At 38.6% G+C, this 21,273-nt stretch overlaps 1 protein-coding gene across 1 annotated transcript in view; it reads right to left on the bottom strand.

Moving 5' to 3' along the window:
- Window positions 1–21,273, bottom strand: part of TPRG1 (tumor protein p63 regulated 1) — a 103,576-nt gene that overhangs the window by 50,826 nt on the left and 31,477 nt on the right. The gene's annotated exons all lie outside the window — the stretch shown is intronic.

Raw genomic sequence — 21,273 nt, 5'->3', positions numbered from 1 at the left:
AGGAGAAGTTGCCTTGGTTGGGCAGAAAGCCACATGGCTACACATTTTGCACACACCTCCCATTCCATGTTACTTCCTCTTTTTCCTTTGTTGCCAAACCACCACAGTTCAGCTAATGCCTCCTCCAGCAGCGTCTCACCCAGTGCTGCAATTACAGTGGAGACAGAAATGGAGTTAGAAATGAAGTAATAGGAAGCAAAGAGAGGAGGCTACCATGATTCATCCCTAAAGCATGTGGGGTCGTTAAAAATATATATGAGGTCCAATAATCACTGATTTTACCCACTAACTAAAAGAAAGGAAGAAGAAATGAAAATTAGGTGTTTTGAGAAAACCCTGCCTTTCTTGGTCTCTTCCCCAGGAAGCTGCTTGCTTAAGGGGACATGGATATATTCCAAGAAGAGTGCCAAACCTGTCATCATAAATAATCCCAAGGTATTATTTAGAACAGCCATAAGCCAAGCCAAGGAAGAGACCATGAACTGTTAGCAATGTCTGGTTTTTACATTTTACAATTAATACACATGATCTACTAAGCTTTTCCTAAAATGAAATCCCTTAGACATCAATACTTTAAAGTATGCTTGAGACAATATTTGAGCCCTTGTCTTGTAGCTTTGTCTTGTAGAATTTTCAGGAGAGAAAAAAGAGAAACTATGACATCATAGCCCAAGAAATTTTGCTCATGGCTCAAATTTATAGGAATTTGCTTATTCTGCTTTCTAGTAGATACCCAACACTGAATTCTGCACATTTCCCCTCAAATCAACTTCTCCTGACTGCTGCCTTCCTGCCAGTAGCATTCTCCTTGTCTCCTAGAATTCCAATCTCGGCCATTTTAACTCTTTTTCATGCTCTTCCCCTTCTGCAAGCCTCCCCCAACCCACCACTTCCAGCATCCCATCAGGGTCTGCTGTGCTTCTTCCATGGAGTCTCCTCCTCTTCTTCCTCATGGCCATCTCCATAGTTCAGGTTCATTCTCTCTTACCTGTTCTATTGTGGGCATCTCCTAACTGGTATCCCTCCTGCCCACTTCCTCCGACCATACCCTCCCTTGCAAATCACTCACTCCTCCCAGTGTTCCTTTTGTTAATCCATCACATAAACTGTTTCAAGGGTCTTATTGGAGCAGCATTTCTCATTTCCTCCACCTAGAAAGCCCTTATGCAATGTTTAAGTTCATTTCCTTTAAAAAGTTTTACATGATCCTCTAGCTGTTCATCAAGATGTCCCCTCAATATTCACAACCACATCAAAATAATTGTATTTCCCTCCCTCCCCTGCTGAAGACTTTGAGGCATAAGATTGTCTGTTTTTCTTTGAATCCTCAGTTTACATAGAGCCTGACCTATAGAGGCCATGTCAAAAAAAATATTTATTAAATGAATGTACTTCCTTGTTTAAAATTTAATGGTACTTTATTTCTGCCAAGAAAGTATAAACATTCTACACAGGCATTCAAAGTTTCCCTCCCTCATCTGCCCCCATTTTTAGTTTTAACATCCAGTATGCATTCATTATACTCAAGCAAATCTGCACCCACTCACTGTTCTCTGAGTTTCTCTACTCTTTCCTGACCATGTGGCTTTATTCTTGCTACACCTTCCACCTGGAATAGCATTTTCCTTTAACTCTCTCTTCACATTCCAACTTCCCACCTGCTAACCATCCTACAAAGGCCATGTCATATATCATTTCCTTTGTTGTCCAGATGCAGCCACAGCTGTATGAATTCTCTCTTTGGTGTCAACTCCCCTCCACTGTCATAACCTTATTGTGCCTTATGGCATGGTTGTCCATATACTTGACTTTTCCCTCCTATTAGAACTTGTGCTATTTATAGCAGGGACTGCGTTACTTAGCTTTGTATTACTGCACCACCTGAAATCGTGATGTGCACATATTCATGCTCAGTGCCTGCTTACTCTATGTGAACAGATGGCTAGAACCTGGCTTGAAATATTACTTTTATGCATGGTGCTTGCTTTCTAAGCCAAGTTGTCAAGTAGAAGATTGATTTGGAGAAATTCAGTCAAAAAGGAAAAGACCTCAGACCTCCCTACAGGTAATACATTTTCCATTCTCTTCTTCCTAGAGTAATCAAAAGTCATAAATACATGCAGTGCCTTCACCTTAGTAAATATTTGGTAAATAAGTGGTTTTGTAGATTGAAATCATAACAGTCAGTAATGACTTCACTTTTGTACATATACCAAAATTAATTGAATTCCTAAGATATGCTCTTAGGAAAATGTAGTGGCACTTTAAAAAAAAAAAAAATAAAGCACAGATCAAAATAAAATAAAATAAGTATAAATAAATAAATAAAAATAATTTTAAAAATTAAAATTAAATTTAAGGCAGGAATTAACTACTCATATGCTTTCAAATGTAGTCAAAACTAGTCATCACCTTCCACATATTTTTAAATTGGTGAGAAACACCTATTATCAAGTTGAGAGACAAACCTCACTTTCTTTAAACTAGGGAAAAGAGAGAAGGTGGCAAATGCCTGAGTTTCTCTTGCAAAAATTTGAATCAGTGGTCAAAGTTTACTGAAAATACATTAGAAAATCTTTGCCCTGACACCATGGTCTTCAGGAATTCTTAGTGCTACTACCTGAGACCCGTGCCTCGATTACTGCTCTCCTCACCACACACATGAGAGTCATTCAAAAGCCAAAAATCAGTGCAGTCACTGTCCCTTTGAATTTATCTTCTTGTTTAAAATCTCTATAATATAATAGCTCCTAAGAAAGCGTGCGTTTGACCTTGAAATTTATCCAGACAGACTGAAAAAACGGCAATTGCATTTTTTTCCAATCCAAGGAAAACAATATTTTATATAACTGGACTTGGAGACTAGATTCCATATCCCATCATTAATGGATTTCCCTCCAGTGATTCTGAGATATTCCACTCACCCAACATTTTCATTTCACCTTAACTCCAAAAAAAAAAATGACCAGAGCTTGGCTGAAGCAGGCAGGGGTAATACCTATCTTGTTCCTTAAAGGCTCCTCAGACCCTTCGGTCAGGGCCATTATCCTTTTTTCTAAAAATTTCTCTATGGATCTATGAAAAAAAATTAAGAGTGCAAAAATTTTTTAAATGAAGTATTTGAGGTATCAAAGCATTTGGGGTACAAAATAACCTGTCATCAGATCATTGTCAACATACATTTTTTTTTACTGGCTTCCAGACAAATACAACATTATTTCCACATAAGAGTGGGCAGATACTGCCTTAGTCATCTTTTTGTGCTGGTCAATGGAAAGATCCTGGGGGCAACTTCCAATGTGCCTGGGCATGCTCAGAATTTCTGTGGGTTTCTCTAAGTGTACTTTTAATTTAATGCTTGTTGAGAACATTTTGGGCACAAACGAAGGGGCACTCCACTATAGGCCCATGGCTTGGAAGAGCAGGCATAGTAGGACTTGTTAAGGCTCAGATGCAGGGAGAATGAAGTATTGATTTTCTGCTCTAAGCTGACCAGTGAGGAGTAGAAATTGAGATGTGGGAAATACTGGGCTGTCAATGAGGGTATTGGCTGCTTGTTTAGAAACGCAAGGATGAAATAACATGGAAGGATGTTATTTGCATCCTTTACTATGGAAAATGGATTGACTTGTCCAATATCAAATAGGAACAATGGCAGCAAAACTGAGATTGTAACTCGAGTCTTCCGAGTCTATGACTTCCAAAAATATTCTGCCTGGTCACAGCCTGCATTTACAGTTAGCTTAGAAAGGATAGAAATGAAGGAGGACATGAAAACTTTTAATTTTCAAGTTCTTTGGGACATCTTTCCCGCTCTCCTCCTCTGAGTAAGGTGCACTGCTCTGTACCCCCACAGTACCCCATGTTTACCTCTAGCAGCACTTGTCACATCATACTGGAACTGACGTTTTACTTTCTTACCTACCCAACCACACTGTAAAGCCTTGAAAAGAAAATTGTCATATTTTACTTCTCCAGAGATTAGCTCTGGGGTGTTTGATATACAATAGAAACTGAATAGTTACTGGATTAATGAATTGACTCTTGATTCTGTATAACTACAGAGAAAAATACTAGGACCAACAGGTGACAGCTTCAAGGGGAGCTGACTTCAACTCAGTACAGGAAAGAACTCTCTACCTGTGCCTCCCAGAGTCAGACAGACAAAGCAAGAAGTACTGAACTCTCTTTTACCAGAAGCCTTTAAACAGAGACTGGATAACCACCTGTCAGGGTTACTGGAGAGAAGATGCCTGCTTTGGGTGGTCTCCGATTTAGTGATTCTATGACTATTTAACTCCAGACCCCAGGCCCCATCACTAATCTGAGAGAAGAATCTCTAGCACCACCTTCCTGTAACCTAGGGTATTTTATAAAGGTCTATTCTTGTCTGAACTGACTACTTACTGATCCTATTTAGTATTGAGCTTCTGCAGTACAGAAAAAAAGAAAAACAACTTAGCAGAAGAGGTCTATCGTTGAGAAGTCAGCTTAATGTTCTATCACTGAGCCGATCTGGTTAGAAGAATGATACTTGCCCCTAACCCATGAGAAGCATTACACACACATAATAAACAGGAGTCTCAACATACTCATATATTAGTAGAAGAAAGTACAAATCTAATCTGAAAACTGATCAGAACCTTATAGCTCACCTGCACTACATTGAATCCTCAAAAGGAGACTCATCTAGAATCACACAGCTAGTCTCGGTAGAGTTGGCACAAAATTCCGCTGATTACAAGGCCAGAATTCTTTTCATCACCCAATGCTGTGAAGCCCACTGTAATATAACACTTAATTATACAGGTTCAGGAATACAAGTCAAAGCAGATCCCAAACGTAATAACAGATGCTTAAACTACATATGAGAAAAGCATGCTATAACATGGTTAACCTATGACATGTATAAATTATAAAGGGATTGATTGCCCTGTATTTTTCCCATTAAGGACTGAGTTGTATACCGTATCACATGGGTCATCTGTTCTGAAACTATAAAACACATGATCTCATTAGAATTCAAACCAAATGAGAGACATGGGGGGCATCAGGGTGCAAAAAAAAGGCAAAGTACACAAGTCCCACATTAGGCTTTTCAATAAACTAGCTCACGTAGCCGGACCGACTCTTCTTCACAGTAACTATTACTATCTCCATCTTCACAGATGAGACGAGGGCTCAGAGATAAGGAGTGTTAACCTGTTGTCATGCTACCAGGAGATGACAGAGTCAGGATTCAAATCCACATTTCTTTGGCTCCCAAGTCCATGCTTTTCCCAAGGGATCAGGACAACTTCATTGTCCATGACTTTGTAAATGATTTTAACTTTACATAAATCACTTTCTCTTTGAGTTTTAGTTAGTCTCTAAGGTCTTTTCTAGTTCTGGAAGTTTCTCTGATGCAAATATTCAAGAAGGTCCTATATACATTCTATACAAAAATAAATAATATAACATATAGCATGCACAATACACAAGATATCTAAATAGAGTACTTCTCTATTTTCTGCTAGGGCACTTTCATCTAGCTTTGTGTGAATGTTGGCATCAATTGAAGACCTCCAGTAAAACAGCAACAGATTCACAGTTTCTTTATGTGTATGTGGGCAAGCTTAAGTGAGACATCTACTATGTGCAGGACTCTGTAAACAACTACAACTTAAACAGGCATCATCATAAATGTAGGCAATAACCAGCTAGTGCTGAAAGACGAGGGTCATCAAGTGGATAGGGGCCATCTCAACTCTGTGCACTGAAGCCTAAGACTGTTCCTCCACCTTTGAGCCAACTGATCTTAGAGGGCTGCCCATGAAGAAAAAACAACCCATCTCTTCAGTGGAGGAAAATGCCGTACCCAGCCTAGAGATCAAGAGATCCAACTCTGCCATTTTCACCAAGGATTTTGGTAAGGTGACTTCACATTCAAGTGGACCCCAGTTTCTTCATTCATAAAATTCAGAATTCACCACCCTCGTACCTTCACTATTGAGGGGTGAGAGAGAGAGAAAGTGTGTGTGTTTGTGTGTGAGAATTCAATCGAATGAGTGTATTCAAGGGTTTTGCCAATGTCAGGATGCTAAGGTACTGAGAGCTGAGATTATTATTCTTTCTTTAGCCAAAATTTTTCCTGATGCCTTCACTCCCATTGATTCACTCACCTCAAAAACAGATGAGATTTTGCTGCTGGCTTTATATATCTATATATACATGTGTTATGTGTGTGTGTGTGTGCATATATATATACATATATATGGTTTTTTTGTTTTTTTTTTTAAAGTGAGTGAGAAACACTCTTATTCATGGTAAGAAAAGCATGAGTTTTGGCATCATATAGATCTGTGTTTCATCCCAAGTGAGCCATTGGCTGACTTTGTGGCCTTGAATATGTTTTTTAATCTTTCTCTGCTTTAGTTTCTTCATCTGTAGAATGGAGATGATGCCTTCATAGTGGTGATATTTGAAATGACAATGACATATCTAAAGAGCCTAATACAGTGTCTGCCTGGTCCATAGTGGCTGTTTAATAAAGTGTAGTCTCTACTATAATTATAAACCACCCTTTCCAAATGCTAGTGACACATATGGGAAAAGAAAGATCTCACTGCCTGCCAACCCCAGTCCCACCAGCCATTCCAGCTGTGTCACTCACTTGCTGCAGGACCCAGGGCACACATTCAGTGCAAAGTGAGCCTAGGGATCCTGCAGTCCTGCCGCTCTGCATGTTCCACAGGCCACCACTCGAGCACTTCTGCTGCCACCCAGCAACTGCCCAGAGGAACTGCATGGATTTCAGACAAGCAGAATTTAAAGGTATAGTTATTTTAAAACTCTGAGAAGCAATGAGGGCATACCTTTTTAAAAGGCCTCTTCTCCAGTAATGACAGTTTACAAAGGTGTGAGGGGTTAAATGCTGGGATAAGGTCAAATTCAAAACTCCTAACGCTGACATCCAGGCATGTTTCCTTCCATATGGTATAATTTCTGTAAAACCACATGGACTTTTTTTTTTTAAGCATATTATCATTTTTATTTTTTAAGAATACCCAGATAACAATTTCAAATTATAGAATTTAGGAGACCTGGAAGATCATAGCTAGACTGAGCTCTCATTGTTATGCAGATGTTTTTTAATAATAATAATTTTTTTAAAAAGGTCCAGAGAAGAGAAGAAGAGAGAAGATGGCCAGTGGAGCTCATTAATGTAAAGTCAAACTCTAATTTCACACCTACTATCTACCCAACCAATGCTTTATTACCTGGTGCTTCTAAAGAGCAGGTTCCCTGTTTTGTGATGACATAAGGAGAAGAAAATCTAAAAATGCTAGAACTTGTAGATTTAGGTCAAGGAAGAACACCCTTAGTTGTTGACCCATCTCTAAGTTCTACTCTCAACTTTGCCATTGGGGTTCTTGATTATAGTCCCCCAAGATGACAATGTATATCTGTAAAGTGAAGGAGATTGAACCAGACACTCAAAATATTCCTTCTAGCTTCAAAAGCTTGTATTTCTTATCACTCACCCTCATTTATTGATTTATAACAATAGCACCTTAGAAGAATTTAAATACATCATAATTAACAGGCTTTTCCTGCAATAAATCAGAAGAAACAAATTCTGAGTTCTGATGCTCTGCCAAGCATCCCCCTGCCCCCATGTCATGCCATTACTCCGGATGGGTCCTTATGGAGAAACACCCCGCACAGCCCCAGGGCTCAACCCAATCTGTTGAACATACCTCTTCTCACTTGTATTTAAGCTGGTGCACATGTGTAAGGTCTCTCCTTTCTGAAGTGATTTATGTCACTGAATATTATTACAACTCCTAGTGAAAAAAAGGTCCAAAGGGTTAGAAACAAAAAATAATATATGGATGACATTTCAGAAAACCATGGGGAGACAGAGTCGCAGCATGTGACCTTGATACCATGTTGTTATGGAGAATGTATATTTAGGATGGATTTTGATAGGAGGACCAAAAATATCGAACTTTTAACCAGAAAGGTAAAATAATAGTCTTTTTACTTGTTTTTCCCTTGTGTTCTATTTTTTTCTTTTCTGTGTGCTTTTACTTTTGCTTTGTTCTATGTTCTTTTTTAAAAAATAAATAAATAAATAAATAATAAAAACTAAAGATGTTAACTGGTATATTTCTAGAGATAAATGATCCAAAAACAGTTATAAGATGTAATTGCCAAGTCTTACTAGTCCCATTCAGTGAAGGAAAATACATTTAAAAAGATGGTTCTCCCCAGAGAGAATAGAAAAACTAAATTGATGGGGTTTGAAAAGCCAAGATTCAAACAGTGATTACAAGTAACACGAGCAAAGTCAAGAGCTTCCTTTGTCTGAAAGATCCAAATTCCCTAGCTTCCTAGATTCTGTGCTTTGGATTCCAGAAAAGATCCAGCTCTTTTTCAGAGAATCAATGTCTCTGGAAAGGCATATCCCTGACTTGGATTCCATTTGTGCTTCAGAATCTTGCCGTTGTGACTCTAAAGAGCAGGAGTACTTTCCCCCGAAAAAATGCAGCATCTGTAATATTAATGGGTTTTCATATACAGAGAAGCAGATTCATATAAAACCTCAAACTGGGTGTTTTTACACTAAGTACATAGTGAGAGCCATGTAAATTTTGGGGTGGTTCTCAGGCATTCCCCAGCAGGGAAGGGATCCTGCCCTCTGCAGGAATTCCTAGGCAACAACTTCCTAAGGAGGTACTTCTCATTTAAATTTAACCTCCTGGCAACCAAATATTTATCTGAAAAAAATTGGGAGTGGCCCTGTCCAATCAGGCACCTGGGCTCAGTCCATTACTCAAAAATAACAGGATTGTGGCATTTGGGGAACGCCTCTCTACAGAGGTTAGCCAAGAAATAGCTCAGCAATTCCCTACCATCCACCCATCCTTGTCAACACGCCTCCCTGGGCATTATAAGTGAGTGGACAGCACCGCACCCAAGATCAAATCCAGGGCATTCTTGGCGCAGATCCTCAAAAGCAAAGTCAAGAGTGTACATGACAAAATCCTTGCCTGCTGCCCTGTTCATCATGGCATGTGATGTAACTTGATCCTTGCTGAGAATGGTAAGTCCATAAACCCCAAGACATTCTGTTTCCAGGCTTTATCTCCATCCAAGCAAATCTCAAGTGAGTTTACTCCATTGGATTCTGAGACCATTAAACAGTGTTGCCTGCAAGAGGGTGATATTCAGAATCTCATACATAACCTCTCCTTTTCACCAAGATTAGGCACCAACACCTCTCATCAGGACTGACTTAAAGGCCTAATCACAATTTTCTCAGTGCTCTTATTCATCACACACACCACTCCTAGTTTTAATAATTTACTCACCATTCACTGAGCACAGAGAAATGTACTTGCCACACAATAAGGTTGGCTGTAGGGACACAAAGATGCATAAAGTCTCCATGCTCTAAAATCTTTGTGACTTCCATTGGCCAATCACAATGACCAAAATCTTTTTCTCTCCTGCTATTCAACACTGTCTATGGACACGTTTTTCTCTCTTTCTCTGCTCTCCCTGTATTCCAGTCACCCGGGAGACTAGTTGTGGTTTCTTAAATAACTTTCCACACTCTTATAACATCATGCCTTTTTGTCATTCTCTTCCCCCAGCCTATGAGCCGCCTGATTCTTCTCTATCAGAATTTATCAGTCTGTGTCTTTTTAGCAACAACTCTTAACCCTAAAAGACATTGCCTGGTCTACCCTCCCACAAAATGTCATTTCCATCTTTCACTTAGCATTTGTCTGTTATCCTTATATGAAAACTAGTTTTATCAATATTTGCTCTTCTAGTTCATACCCAGTTAGTTTTCAAGCTATTTGAAGTCAGAACCAATACATATTTCAATACTCTTTCCCTACAGAGACTACTACACTATTGTCTTCTACTTGTTGAATCACAATATTAAAACTATCACAACTAAACCTTGTTTCCAGGATCTGAGTGCAACATTATTCAAGTTATAATGAAGGAGAAAAATCATAAGGAAAATACATAATGATGGTGTCTTAATCCATTTTCTGTCACTTATAACAGAATACTTGAAACTGGATAATTTATAAAGAAATTAAATTTATTTTTTTACAGTTTTGGAGGTTGAGAAGCCCAAGGTCAAGAGAATGCACCTGGTGAGAGCCTTCTTCCTTGGGGAGACTCTGCAGAGTCCTGAGACGACACAGGACATCACATGGCAAAGGGGCAAGAGTGTGTGCATGTGCTCTCCTTATAAAGCCCCCAGTCCACTCCCATGATAACCCATTAATCCATTAGCCCATTAATCCATGAATGGATTAATTCATTCATAAGGGCATAGTCCTCATGATCCAGTCACCTCTTAATGTCCCCACCTTTCAAATAGCGTAGTTGGATTTCCCATCATCTTCATACTGTTAGAATGGGGATTAAGTTTCAACATGAGCTTTCGAGGGGACATTCAAACCATAGCGGACAGTAACTACATGAAATAGCTGAAACAACTTTTTTTAACTAAAAATATCAGGAAATATAAATTACCTAATGTTCTTAATTATAAGGTATGTTTTGTTCTAGAGCCAGTTTCCTCTGATCATCAAATGATATAAAATATAACCATAGGTGTTTTGGTGGTCACATTCTGGGTTTAAAGGTACTTCTCTGTGTACATCTGTAGTCACTCCTTCGTATAGACACCTCCTGCTGGGTCTGAGTTGGGGGATGCCATCTTGTTCCCATGAGCATTTTTATATGTGCTTTCCTGATGACAGAAACAGATCCTCTATCTCCGAATAATAGGGCTAAGTCTCTCTCAGACCAACCCATCAAGTTCCCATTTTCATCAGATTGTCACTGAGTAACAGACCTTGAGCTGAATGAATGATTAACACTCCTCTTCTGTCAAATTCACAGCACAAACCTTTAAGCCTGACTAGCCCGCTCTGTGACTCAGTAGCTTCTCAGTAAATAGCTATCTACTAACAGTTTTCAATGCCTTAAAGGATACATGTAGAGTAAATGCCCTCTTCCTAATAGAAGCAAAGCAAATTGGCAATCAAAGGGAAGCTTATGTATTTGGAGAACCATGGGCAGTCACCAGCATGGCACTTCTCATATGTTCTCATTTACTCCTCACAACTCCATGGGGTAGATATTATTAACCCCATTTTAGAGGTAAGGACACAAGCCTTGGAAAAGCTATGTAGCAAAGCCAATAAGTGACAGATCTGAGATTGGAACCACGGTCTGTGGAATCCTACACAATATGAACATTCTACCACATGAAACTGCAACTCTTACTTCTTATCCTGAACCTCATGGACTGCAGAAATATTTCTTTACATCATTATTAATTTAAAGGAGAAAAATACTGTGTCACTCATTGACCCAAGAGATGGCAGAGGTGTTAAGATAATTTCATTTAACCTCGTTCATGTTACAGGGGAGTAAAATTGAGGTTCTGAGAGAGATAGTGACTTTCTCAAGAACACACAGCAAACTGGAGGGAGAATTGTGAAGAGAATTCAGATTCTCTTTTTCCCCCTACATTATTTATTGAGAGAGTATTTTGGGGAGGAAGAGATGAGAAGTCAGGGAGTTGCTCCTTAGGAAAGACAACAACCTGGACACTTGTTTGACAATCTTTCACCCCACCTTCTACCTAACGGAAATTTCTTTGCTTTTTGTTAAAAAAAAAAAAAAAATCTTCTTTGGTGAAGTAAAAAAAATCTTCTTTGGTGTTTACTCCATTGGACACATAATTCTAGTAGTCAGACACATCTAAATGAAGAATAATCTAACCTTCCTCATACCTCACTGGGTGTTTTTAGTAGTGAAAAAAGGAATGTTATGAAAACAAGAAATATAAACTATATGGGGGGGTCCATAGAATTTGGACTAAGGAGAAGAGCAGGAGGTAAAAAGTGGGGAAAGGGGAAGAATATGTCAGCTGAATCTGGAAAAACAGAGCAAATCACCACTTCTGGCCTGTCTTCCCTTCTCCCACTCCATTCTTCCCTTAGGTCTGTAAAACAAGTGCCCAAATGCTCAAATTCTACTACGAATGTTAAAGTTTCTCAAAAAATTCGGATTTTCTTATTCCCATCTCAGAAGTGGAGACCCCATATTGCATTTCTAAGTAGTTGCCCTCACTTAAGTAGGATTAACAAGGGCAGATGTTCTTCTTTATTAGAATAAATGAGCTAAAAAAGAGAGCACTTCCCAACCCCCACCCTGTCTGTCCATGCCTGGACCAGTTCTAACCACTTCCCAGTATCCTGTTACCTCCATTTCTTAACCAAAAACACTTCTGAAGAACTCATGCAAATTTCACAAGTCTTAGTTTGGAATGAAATGCCATAGCACCAAGATGCACTTCTGATTTTAATCCCTCAAATCTCTCCATCATCACTGATAAAGCCCTGTGTTTATAAAATACCTTTCCCCAAAAAACCCAGGGTGATTTATGAACATTATCTTATTACACAATAAGTAATTATACTAAGAGATAAATGGGCAATTTTATTCATTTTATACACTGAATCAGACCCGTTTCCCAGCAGTTCCAGAGACCGCCTCACAGTTTATAATAGCAAGGGCTTTCAAACTAGTTGTAACTGTGAACCCCTTTACTTTCTAATGAACGCCAGCACCAGCAACAGATAAAAGCAGAATTATTCTAGCTCCTCCAAAATGGCCACAGGTTATTCACACCTAAATACAAAACTCATCTCCCCTTAAGTGTCCTCCAGGCCCTTTGTGTTCAGCAGGCCCCAGTCAGCCTGCCAGACCTTTTACATTTGCTCTGCGGTACTGGCTCCCTCCTGCCTCTGCACATATCCTTCCCTCCCCCTGGGACACTCTCTCCATGACCCTCTTCACCACATTAACTCCTCCTCCTCCTTCTGATCCCAGCACCCAACCCTTCCTCAGAGAAGTCTTCCCTGACATCGCTCCTCCAACGTAGGTCAAAATCCTGTAATAAAAGCCCTGACACCCTGCATGTGGTAGCTGCCTCTATGCTGGGCTTCAGGAATGTCCACTTTCTGACCATCGTGTTCTTGAGTAACAGCCTCCCTTGCATGTGGGCTGGATTTAGTCATTTGCCTCTAGAAAACAGAATGTAGCGGGGGTAATGAGATGTCACTTCCAGGATTAGGTTACCAGAAGACTGTGGCTTCTATCTCGCTCAACCTCTCTCGCTCTTGCTCCCCTCGAAGGGAGCCAGCAGCCGTGTTGTCAGTAGCCTGATGGGAAGCCCCACAGGGCATAAAACGGATGTCTGTGACCCACCGCCAGCGAGGACTGGGCCTGCCAACAACCGCGTGAGTGAGTTTGAAAGTGACCTTCCCCCCGTTGAGCCTTGAGATGCCACGTCTCCAGAGACACTTTCAGTGAAGCTTCATGAGAGGATCCAGCTAAGCCATATCCATATTCCTGATCCCAAGTTGAGAAATAATAAATGTTTATTATTTTACACTACTAAGTTTTGAGGTAAGTTGGAACATAACAATAGATAATTCACACACTCCACCTACGTCTCCTTCAAAGTTCTCATCACTGTTGTAATTTCATACTTAACAGCATGACTGTTTGCTTACTGCCTGCTTGCCTCCTTGACTGAGATCTCTATGAGCACAGAAATTCTGACTCTTTTTGCACAATGGTATCACAGTGCCCAGCACAGCATGCAGCATGTGGCAAGTGCTCAATAAACATCAGTGGAGCGAATGGTTTATCCCAATCACTGTCTTTTCCCATTGCTTCTCAGGCACCCCAAATAATAAACATGAAGTACATCCTTCACTTTAGGCTCACAGTTTGTCTCTCCCCTCTTTCCTTCCCATTCCAGAAAAGTCCAACCCAGTCATCACATGCCGGAGATTCTACTTCTGCCAAGTCTTCTTACACCCATGCCCTCCTTTTCTCATCCACTAGCCCAGTTCATATCCTTATAATTTCCCAACTCTGTGGTCACAGAATATCTCCCCTAGCTGGCCCCTTTCTCTAGTTTCTTCTTTCTAAAAATCATTTCTTTTGTTACCACCCTTATCTTCCTGAAGCAAAATACGAGTCACTTCAGGCTCCTCCCTGAAAACCTTCAACATCTGGCATCCAAATATGAGTAAAGCCAAATCTCCTCATGCTATCTTTCAAAACCATTCCAAAACTTCCACCATACCTTCCTAAGAGCCAGGACCCAGCCACATGTTGGCATGATCACACTAAAGGGGCATTTGTCTGCTTACTCCTGGACTGTCCTGCTCCTCTCTATCTCTCTGCCCAAGTTCTACTCATCCTGTAATGACCGGTTCAGATTCCACCTCCTCCATAAGACCTTCCCACAACTCCCAGCAGAAATGCTCTTTTCCTCTCCCATGCACATGACACTGTGGGCTTTCTGCTGCAGCCCTAAACAAAGCCTGCTTTGGGCTAAAGCATGTGTGTGCATGTGTCTGCCTCTCTGTGAGACTGCAAGCAACCTGGTGGCAGGTCCACGCCTTGTCACTCTGTCGTGCACAATTCCTGCTACATGGCCAGGGCTCAGGAAGAACTCACCAAATGTAATCAAATTACTTCTTGGAAAGAGCATACATTCAGGTGGCTGCTTTTTATTTCCAAAATGCTGCTGGGTAGGCAGATTATTCAATCAGTGGCATTTTTTTTTTTTTTTTAAGCAAAGACCACAAACCACCTCTTAAGCCAAAAAAAAAAAAAAAAAAAAAAAAATGTGATTAGAGGGAAATACATCGTTACCTTTAATCCTCCACTGAGTTTGGAAAAACAACAAAATACCAGCTTCCACCAGATCATTTTTTCTTAATTAAAAGTTAGTCAGATTCTTTTGTAGCACTCGATTTTCTGATCAGGTCAACAAAAAGTAACCATCAGCACTCACAACCCTCTCCCTGTCTTCCCAGCCCCACTCCTGGGATTATGCAACCCTTGGGGGCGGCATACACTTCAGCTATTTGCTCTGTGTTCATAATTAGATTGTCTAGACAGGAGATGTTGCTGGAGCAATAGGAAAATATTTTACAAGGTGTTCCACAGAACCACATTTATAACAGTGATTAGAACGCACTGACAGACGCGAAGCCAGCAGAATCGGCCTGGGCCATGAGCCGGTTTCACCCAGAGCAGAGAGAGGCCCTTTGAAGCTATCATCTGAGGAAGAAATGCCAAATTAGAACTCTGAGGGAACAGAACAGCTCCCTGGCCTTTGCATGCAAGGGAGCAAGGCCGAGGTGGTAGAGAAATGTCTGGGATGCCCTCCTCCCACCCTCCACATGCTGAAAATAAGTCCGCAAGGAGTGGATGATAGTTGTTGCTTTCACCAGCATCTCTGAAAACAGGGTGCCTGAAGGCCACAACAAGCAGTTTCCTGGGCCTTGCTTCTGCAGCTTGGCCTATCCCTTCTATTTTGCTGAATGCTAATTTAAACAGCAGGGAGAGATATATGTGCAATGCCTGCTTTTTCAGGAAGACATTTCTTGGCCTGACCTCCCCACTCAGCTTTTGTTGCCATATCAATGTGACAGCAACAATATTTTCCAGCAGAAAACCTCTTTAGAGATATTTTTCACAGGAGGAATTGATTAGGTAAAATCATTTAGCTTTCTAAGATGAATGGCTTTTGGAAAATTGCTATACCGATAGAGTACCACAAAGAGTATATAATTTCAATATGAAAAAAATAAAATAAAATAAACCTTAGAGATTTTATATATTTAGAAAGAAGAGATTCAGCAAGGGGAAGAGACTTACATCATAAAAGTGGATCAGGATCCAGGTCCCTGAATCCTAAACTGGTGCTTTCTATCAAACCTATTATAAACTCTTGCCTCACTCAAATGCTGACTACACATCAGATATTCTAAGTATTTTACATGTGTCAACTCATTAAATCCTCAAAACAGACCGGTGAGATACTAATATCCCCCCATGACCCTGGTTTACAAATGAGGAGACTGAGGCATAGATTTCTATAACTTGCTCTAGGTCACCCAGAGGTAGATCTAGGGTTGGCTCCCAGGCAGCCTGACTTCCGAACCTGCTCTAAGTCCTGGACTGCCTACATTCTACTTCTTTGTTACAGAGCTTAGATGGGAAAAGAGGTTAAAAAGGGTGGAGGGGGATTTTACCCTCAAAAATTACAATGTATTTGAGAACAAGTTAGAATTAGGTACATAACAAAGGGGGGAGGATTTGAAATCAGACGACTTCAAGTTTCAGATTCTACCATCATCTCTGTTTCCATGACATACAATTCACGTGGTAACACAGAATCTCAGTTTCTTCATCGTTATCTCTTATGAGTATACTCAAAAAACACGGGAGAGCTGATAAGTAAATATGGATTTTTAGAACGCTTTAAATGAAAAACTTTATTTTAGCACTTTACAGTTTACAAACACTTTCACATCCTTTGTTAAAATCTACGATAACTCTATGAGTCAGGCCTGGCAGGGATTTTTATTATTGACATTTTATAGATTGGAAATTGAGATCCCCAAGAATTTAAAAAAAAACAAAAAGTTGCCCAAACTCAAACATCAAGAAAATAGTGTGGTTAAGATTAGTCATAGCTTTAACCTTATGGTAAATCCTCACAGAAACCTAGTCTTCTCCTCCACTTTTCCAGGAGGTTATAGACACAATAGGATTACGGAAATTGGCTATTAATTAAAATCTGGGAATATATCCAATTATGATAGAGACAAGATTTAGGGTTCCCCTCTTAGATAAGGAACAATAACAAAAATATGTACAAGCATCTAGTCACCCTGGAGGATAAACCAGACCTTTTACTAATTCCTGGTTCTGTCTCCGGTGAATGCTCAAATCCAAAGAGAATCTGCCTTCATCTCACAAATAAATGATCCATAGCCTTTAGTTGTCTCTCACCATCGCCCTTTCTTTTCACATAAACACAAGGGCCAACTGAATAAAACAAAACAACTCTGTTTCATAAGTACCAGTCTGTGGGATACGTTGGCACATGTTCTCCTAAGTTCCAATAGTCCTCTTTGTGGCTTCTTAAGAGAAGGAGAAGTTATGCTAACAGAAGAGGTTATCCTCACCCACAGGCACAGAAGGAGAGGAAAGGAGAGGAGAGAGGATAAAAGTAAAAATTAAAAAAACAAAAAACAAAAAACACAAAAACAGAGGCATGGGAAGAGAGAGAGAGAAAGAGGGAAGGAAACAGATGGGAGATGGGAAGAGGAAAGAAAAGGAGGAGAGGAAGAGTGAAGCAGAGAGAGAGAAAGAAGATAAAGTATTATTTATCCAAAGAAAAGAGCACTGGACAGGGAGTCAGAAAAACAGATTTTGAGAGCCAGCACTAAGACACACTAGCTGACGATGCCTGAGTCCCTGAACCCCTGTTAGTCTCACTTTCCTCATCTATAAAACACGGTCAATCAGTCTTGCTTATTCTCGGGTGCTGAAAGTCAAGTGGCACAGCAGAGGCTCGATAAACAGTGTCAGCATTACACCTACAGCATTGGATACTAATGTTAAATCGTTGTATTTTGTTTTATAAGGGAATTTGCTCAACTCTGTCCAGGCTTCCTCCGAAGTCAGCTTGTCTTTATTCAGCAATCAATTTTCCCTTGCCTCCTCCCCTTTTCTCTGCCTGCTGCTGTTCACCTATGACCTTATAATAGTGACTTAATGCCCAAGAAGGGCCAACTGAGTTGGAAGTATAGATAACTATCAAATTAATCTACTTAGTTTCATGCTAACAAAAGCTTTAATCTGGGAGAAAAATCAGAACTTGTTAACACCTGATATCTATGAGACATATTACAAAGTGCTTTCAAGTTATGTCATTACAGCCTAACAATAAGACTGTTAATGAAGCAGAATGACTACTAATGTCACCTTTTAATAGTTGAGGAAAGAAAGTTAACAGTCATAAAAATGGGACTGGAACCCCAGACCCTACTCCCTGTTCAGTACTGTAATATGGAGTTTTGCTAGAAAAACCTTGAGCAGTACTTAAACAACCACCCCTTCATCTGACCGTGTTCCTCCTCCCTGTGCCCAGAGAAAGCCCTTTAACATTTAACAGCATGCCAACTGCTGGCACAGACTCTGCCACTCTAACCACAGGATGCAAATCTGGAGAAGCTGCACAGGTTAATTAGAAGGGTTGAATTACATCAATTCCCAGCGGTAATAATTGGGTACCTCATGGGAAATAAAATATTCCATGAAAAAATGAAATTTACCATGTGAAAGTAATGAAAGAAGGGAAGAGAAGGATGAGAGAATGTGGGAATAGCACAAGTATGCAGATTTCTCAACTTTCAGAATGGAGGTTTAGTGTACACTATTTAAGATAGCACATCAAGTGGAAGCATATTATTTAAATAAATAACCATTCCAGTAGCTAATAATAATCATTATAAGCAACTTTTTTTTAAAAAAAAGAATGATGTGAAACAAAAGAAGATGAAGAAAGTAGGTTGTTAAAAAAAAAAAAAAATTCCTTTGTAGGCTGACCGGTTAGCTCATAGCTCAGCTGGTTAGAGCCAGCCTTATAACACCAAGGTCACAAGTTGGGATCCCCATACTGGCCAGCTGCCAAAAAAATAAAATAAAAGTGGACTGTTCATGTAAACATGTTTATATAAGGGAGCCAATAGAAAATACTCAAAAAAGACAGGACTAAGAATATTATGTTAAGTTACACTTACAATCACCAGTAGAAAGAGAAACCATATAAACCTTTTATGTTACAAGAAAACTACACTCAATGAAAAGAAAAGAAAATATAGACAATATGGTGATATATTTTAAAATGACAATAATACAAAAATCAAGAAGGCAGAACTAAGGCAATAACTGTCATATCAACATATATAAATAGGTTAATCTTACCTATTAAAAGAAAAAGACCCCAATGTTGAATCACAAAGGAAAATTCAATTATATGCTATATGCAAGTACATATCAAAAACAAACAAACTCAGAAAGTTTAAAGTAAAAAATAGGCAAAGATATACCAAGAAAATTCAAAGAAAAAGAACATAAGGGTTGCAATATTCAGCAAACAAGGCCAAAAATCAGGCAAGGCATTAAAGAACATCAAGTTTATGATAAAAAAGATCATAATATAAAATAAAAATTCAACATCTACATCAAACAAGACAATATCAACATTCATAATGTAAAGTCATAAAAGCAAAACAACCCATCACAGTAATAGGAAAATTTAATTCAAATACAACTTAAATAACCATAAGTTAATTGAAAAATAAAATTTACCAAAATTAATACAAATCAAAAAAAAGTGAGTAACCTAATATTTATAAAACAAATTAATTTTATTATCAAAAAACTGTCCCACCAAGAAATGTTCAGGCCCAGATTTCCTTTGTAAATTCTATCAAACTCTTAAGAAAGAGATAACACCACTCATACACAAAATCTTTTAGGAAATGAAGGAGAAGGAAACACTTCCCAATTTGTTTTATGAGGTCAGCATAACCCGAATACCAAAACTTGGCAAAGACATTACAAAAGAATGAAAATAACATACTAATACCCTCATGAACACAAACACAAAAATCATCACTCAAATATCAGCAAACTAAATTCAACAATGCATAAAACGGATAATATGCCATGACCAAATGGGTTTATCTTAGAAATGAAAGGTTGATTTAATCTTTGAAAATTCTAATAAAAATAAGATTTTTTAAATTAGGCAAGCTGATGGAAAAATAAAGATGCACAAATAAACATAAATTCTAAGAAGAAAGATTAATATACAGAGAAGAGCTCCACCACATATTAAAACATAATATAAGGTTATAATAATTAAAGCCATTTGGTACTTAAATAAATAAATAAATGGAATGGAATAGAGAATCCAGAAGTATACACAAATACACATTGAAAAGTAATATACTCATATGATAAAGGTAGCATTTCAGCACAATGGGGGAAAGATGAAATGCTGAATAAATGATGTTGAGAAATCTAGCCTACCATCTGGATAAAAGAAATAGAGCTTATTGCATATCTTTTTCCTTTCTGAGGGTAAATTTTAGATGAAATATAAATTTAACTGTTTTTAAAAATAAAATTATAAAATAACCAGAAGAAAACTGGAAAATTTATTTTATTACTACCATGTAGAGAAAAACTTTTGCAAAAAGACATAAAGTTAGATACCTTGATAGGCCTATAAATTTGACACCTAAAAATTAAAGGCCATAAACATAACATTATAAAGTTAAAAGAGATATGATAAAGTGGTAAAAAATATTTGTAACATATATGGCAGAAAAGGAACCAAGCTCCATGATATATAAATAGCTCTTACAAATCAATAAGAAAAAATCCAATACCACAATGAAAAACACGTGGGCTATGATCCTAAATAGGCAGTTCACATAAAGATAAGTAAAATGGCTTTCTAACCTCAGAAAAACATATTCGATTCAATTTCCTCCAAATTCTAGTTGTGCAAATTAAAACAAAAATAAAACACTTTAATGTACCTCACTGGCAAAGTAAAAATGTTTCATAATACTTAATATTGGTGAGGGTGTGTGGAAAAGGAACTTTCATACTCTGTGGAAGCATCAGTTGATACCACCTGTTTGAAAGGCAATTTGGCAATATCTACCAGTTAATACCCACATGACTTTGACCTAATATTCTACTTCTCAAAATTTACATTACAGGTACATTTGCACATTTGTGTAAAGTCCTATTTATAGGCAAGGCTATTTATAGCAGCATCGTTTGTAGTAGCAAAGGTAAAAATAAATATCCATCAATAAGGGGCTGAATAAATAGATGAGGCTTAAAATGGAATACTGTGCACTATTAAAAAGACTGAGATTGATCTGAAGATGAATATATAATAAGTTTCCAAGGTATTTTCATTGGATAATATAGCATAAGTCATGATAGTTTATGAATGTGCTCCCCTTGGGTAAAATAATATGTAATGAATGGATGTATAAACATACATATATACACACAGAGACATTCTTATTCTTTTACATTTATAGACTATTTCTTCAAAAATATACAAGAAACTTCTGACTAACACCTGTGGAGAGAATGCTGTAAAACTAAGACTCTGGGGTGGAAGAAAGAAGTCTTAAAAATAAATATTTTTTTGCTCAGCATCATTAATCATCAGGGAAATGAAAATCAAAACCACATGGAGATGTCATCTCACCCTAGTTAGACTGGCTCTTACCTTCACTATTCTCCCCTGGGTTCCCCCAGCTTTCAATACTG

This window comes from Cynocephalus volans, chromosome 1, assembly GCF_027409185.1.
Source record: "Cynocephalus volans isolate mCynVol1 chromosome 1, mCynVol1.pri, whole genome shotgun sequence".
Taxonomy (NCBI): Eukaryota; Metazoa; Chordata; class Mammalia; order Dermoptera; family Cynocephalidae; genus Cynocephalus; species Cynocephalus volans.
The sequence above is the reverse complement of the archived record's forward strand: the minus strand, read 5'-3'. Positions and strand labels throughout refer to the sequence as shown.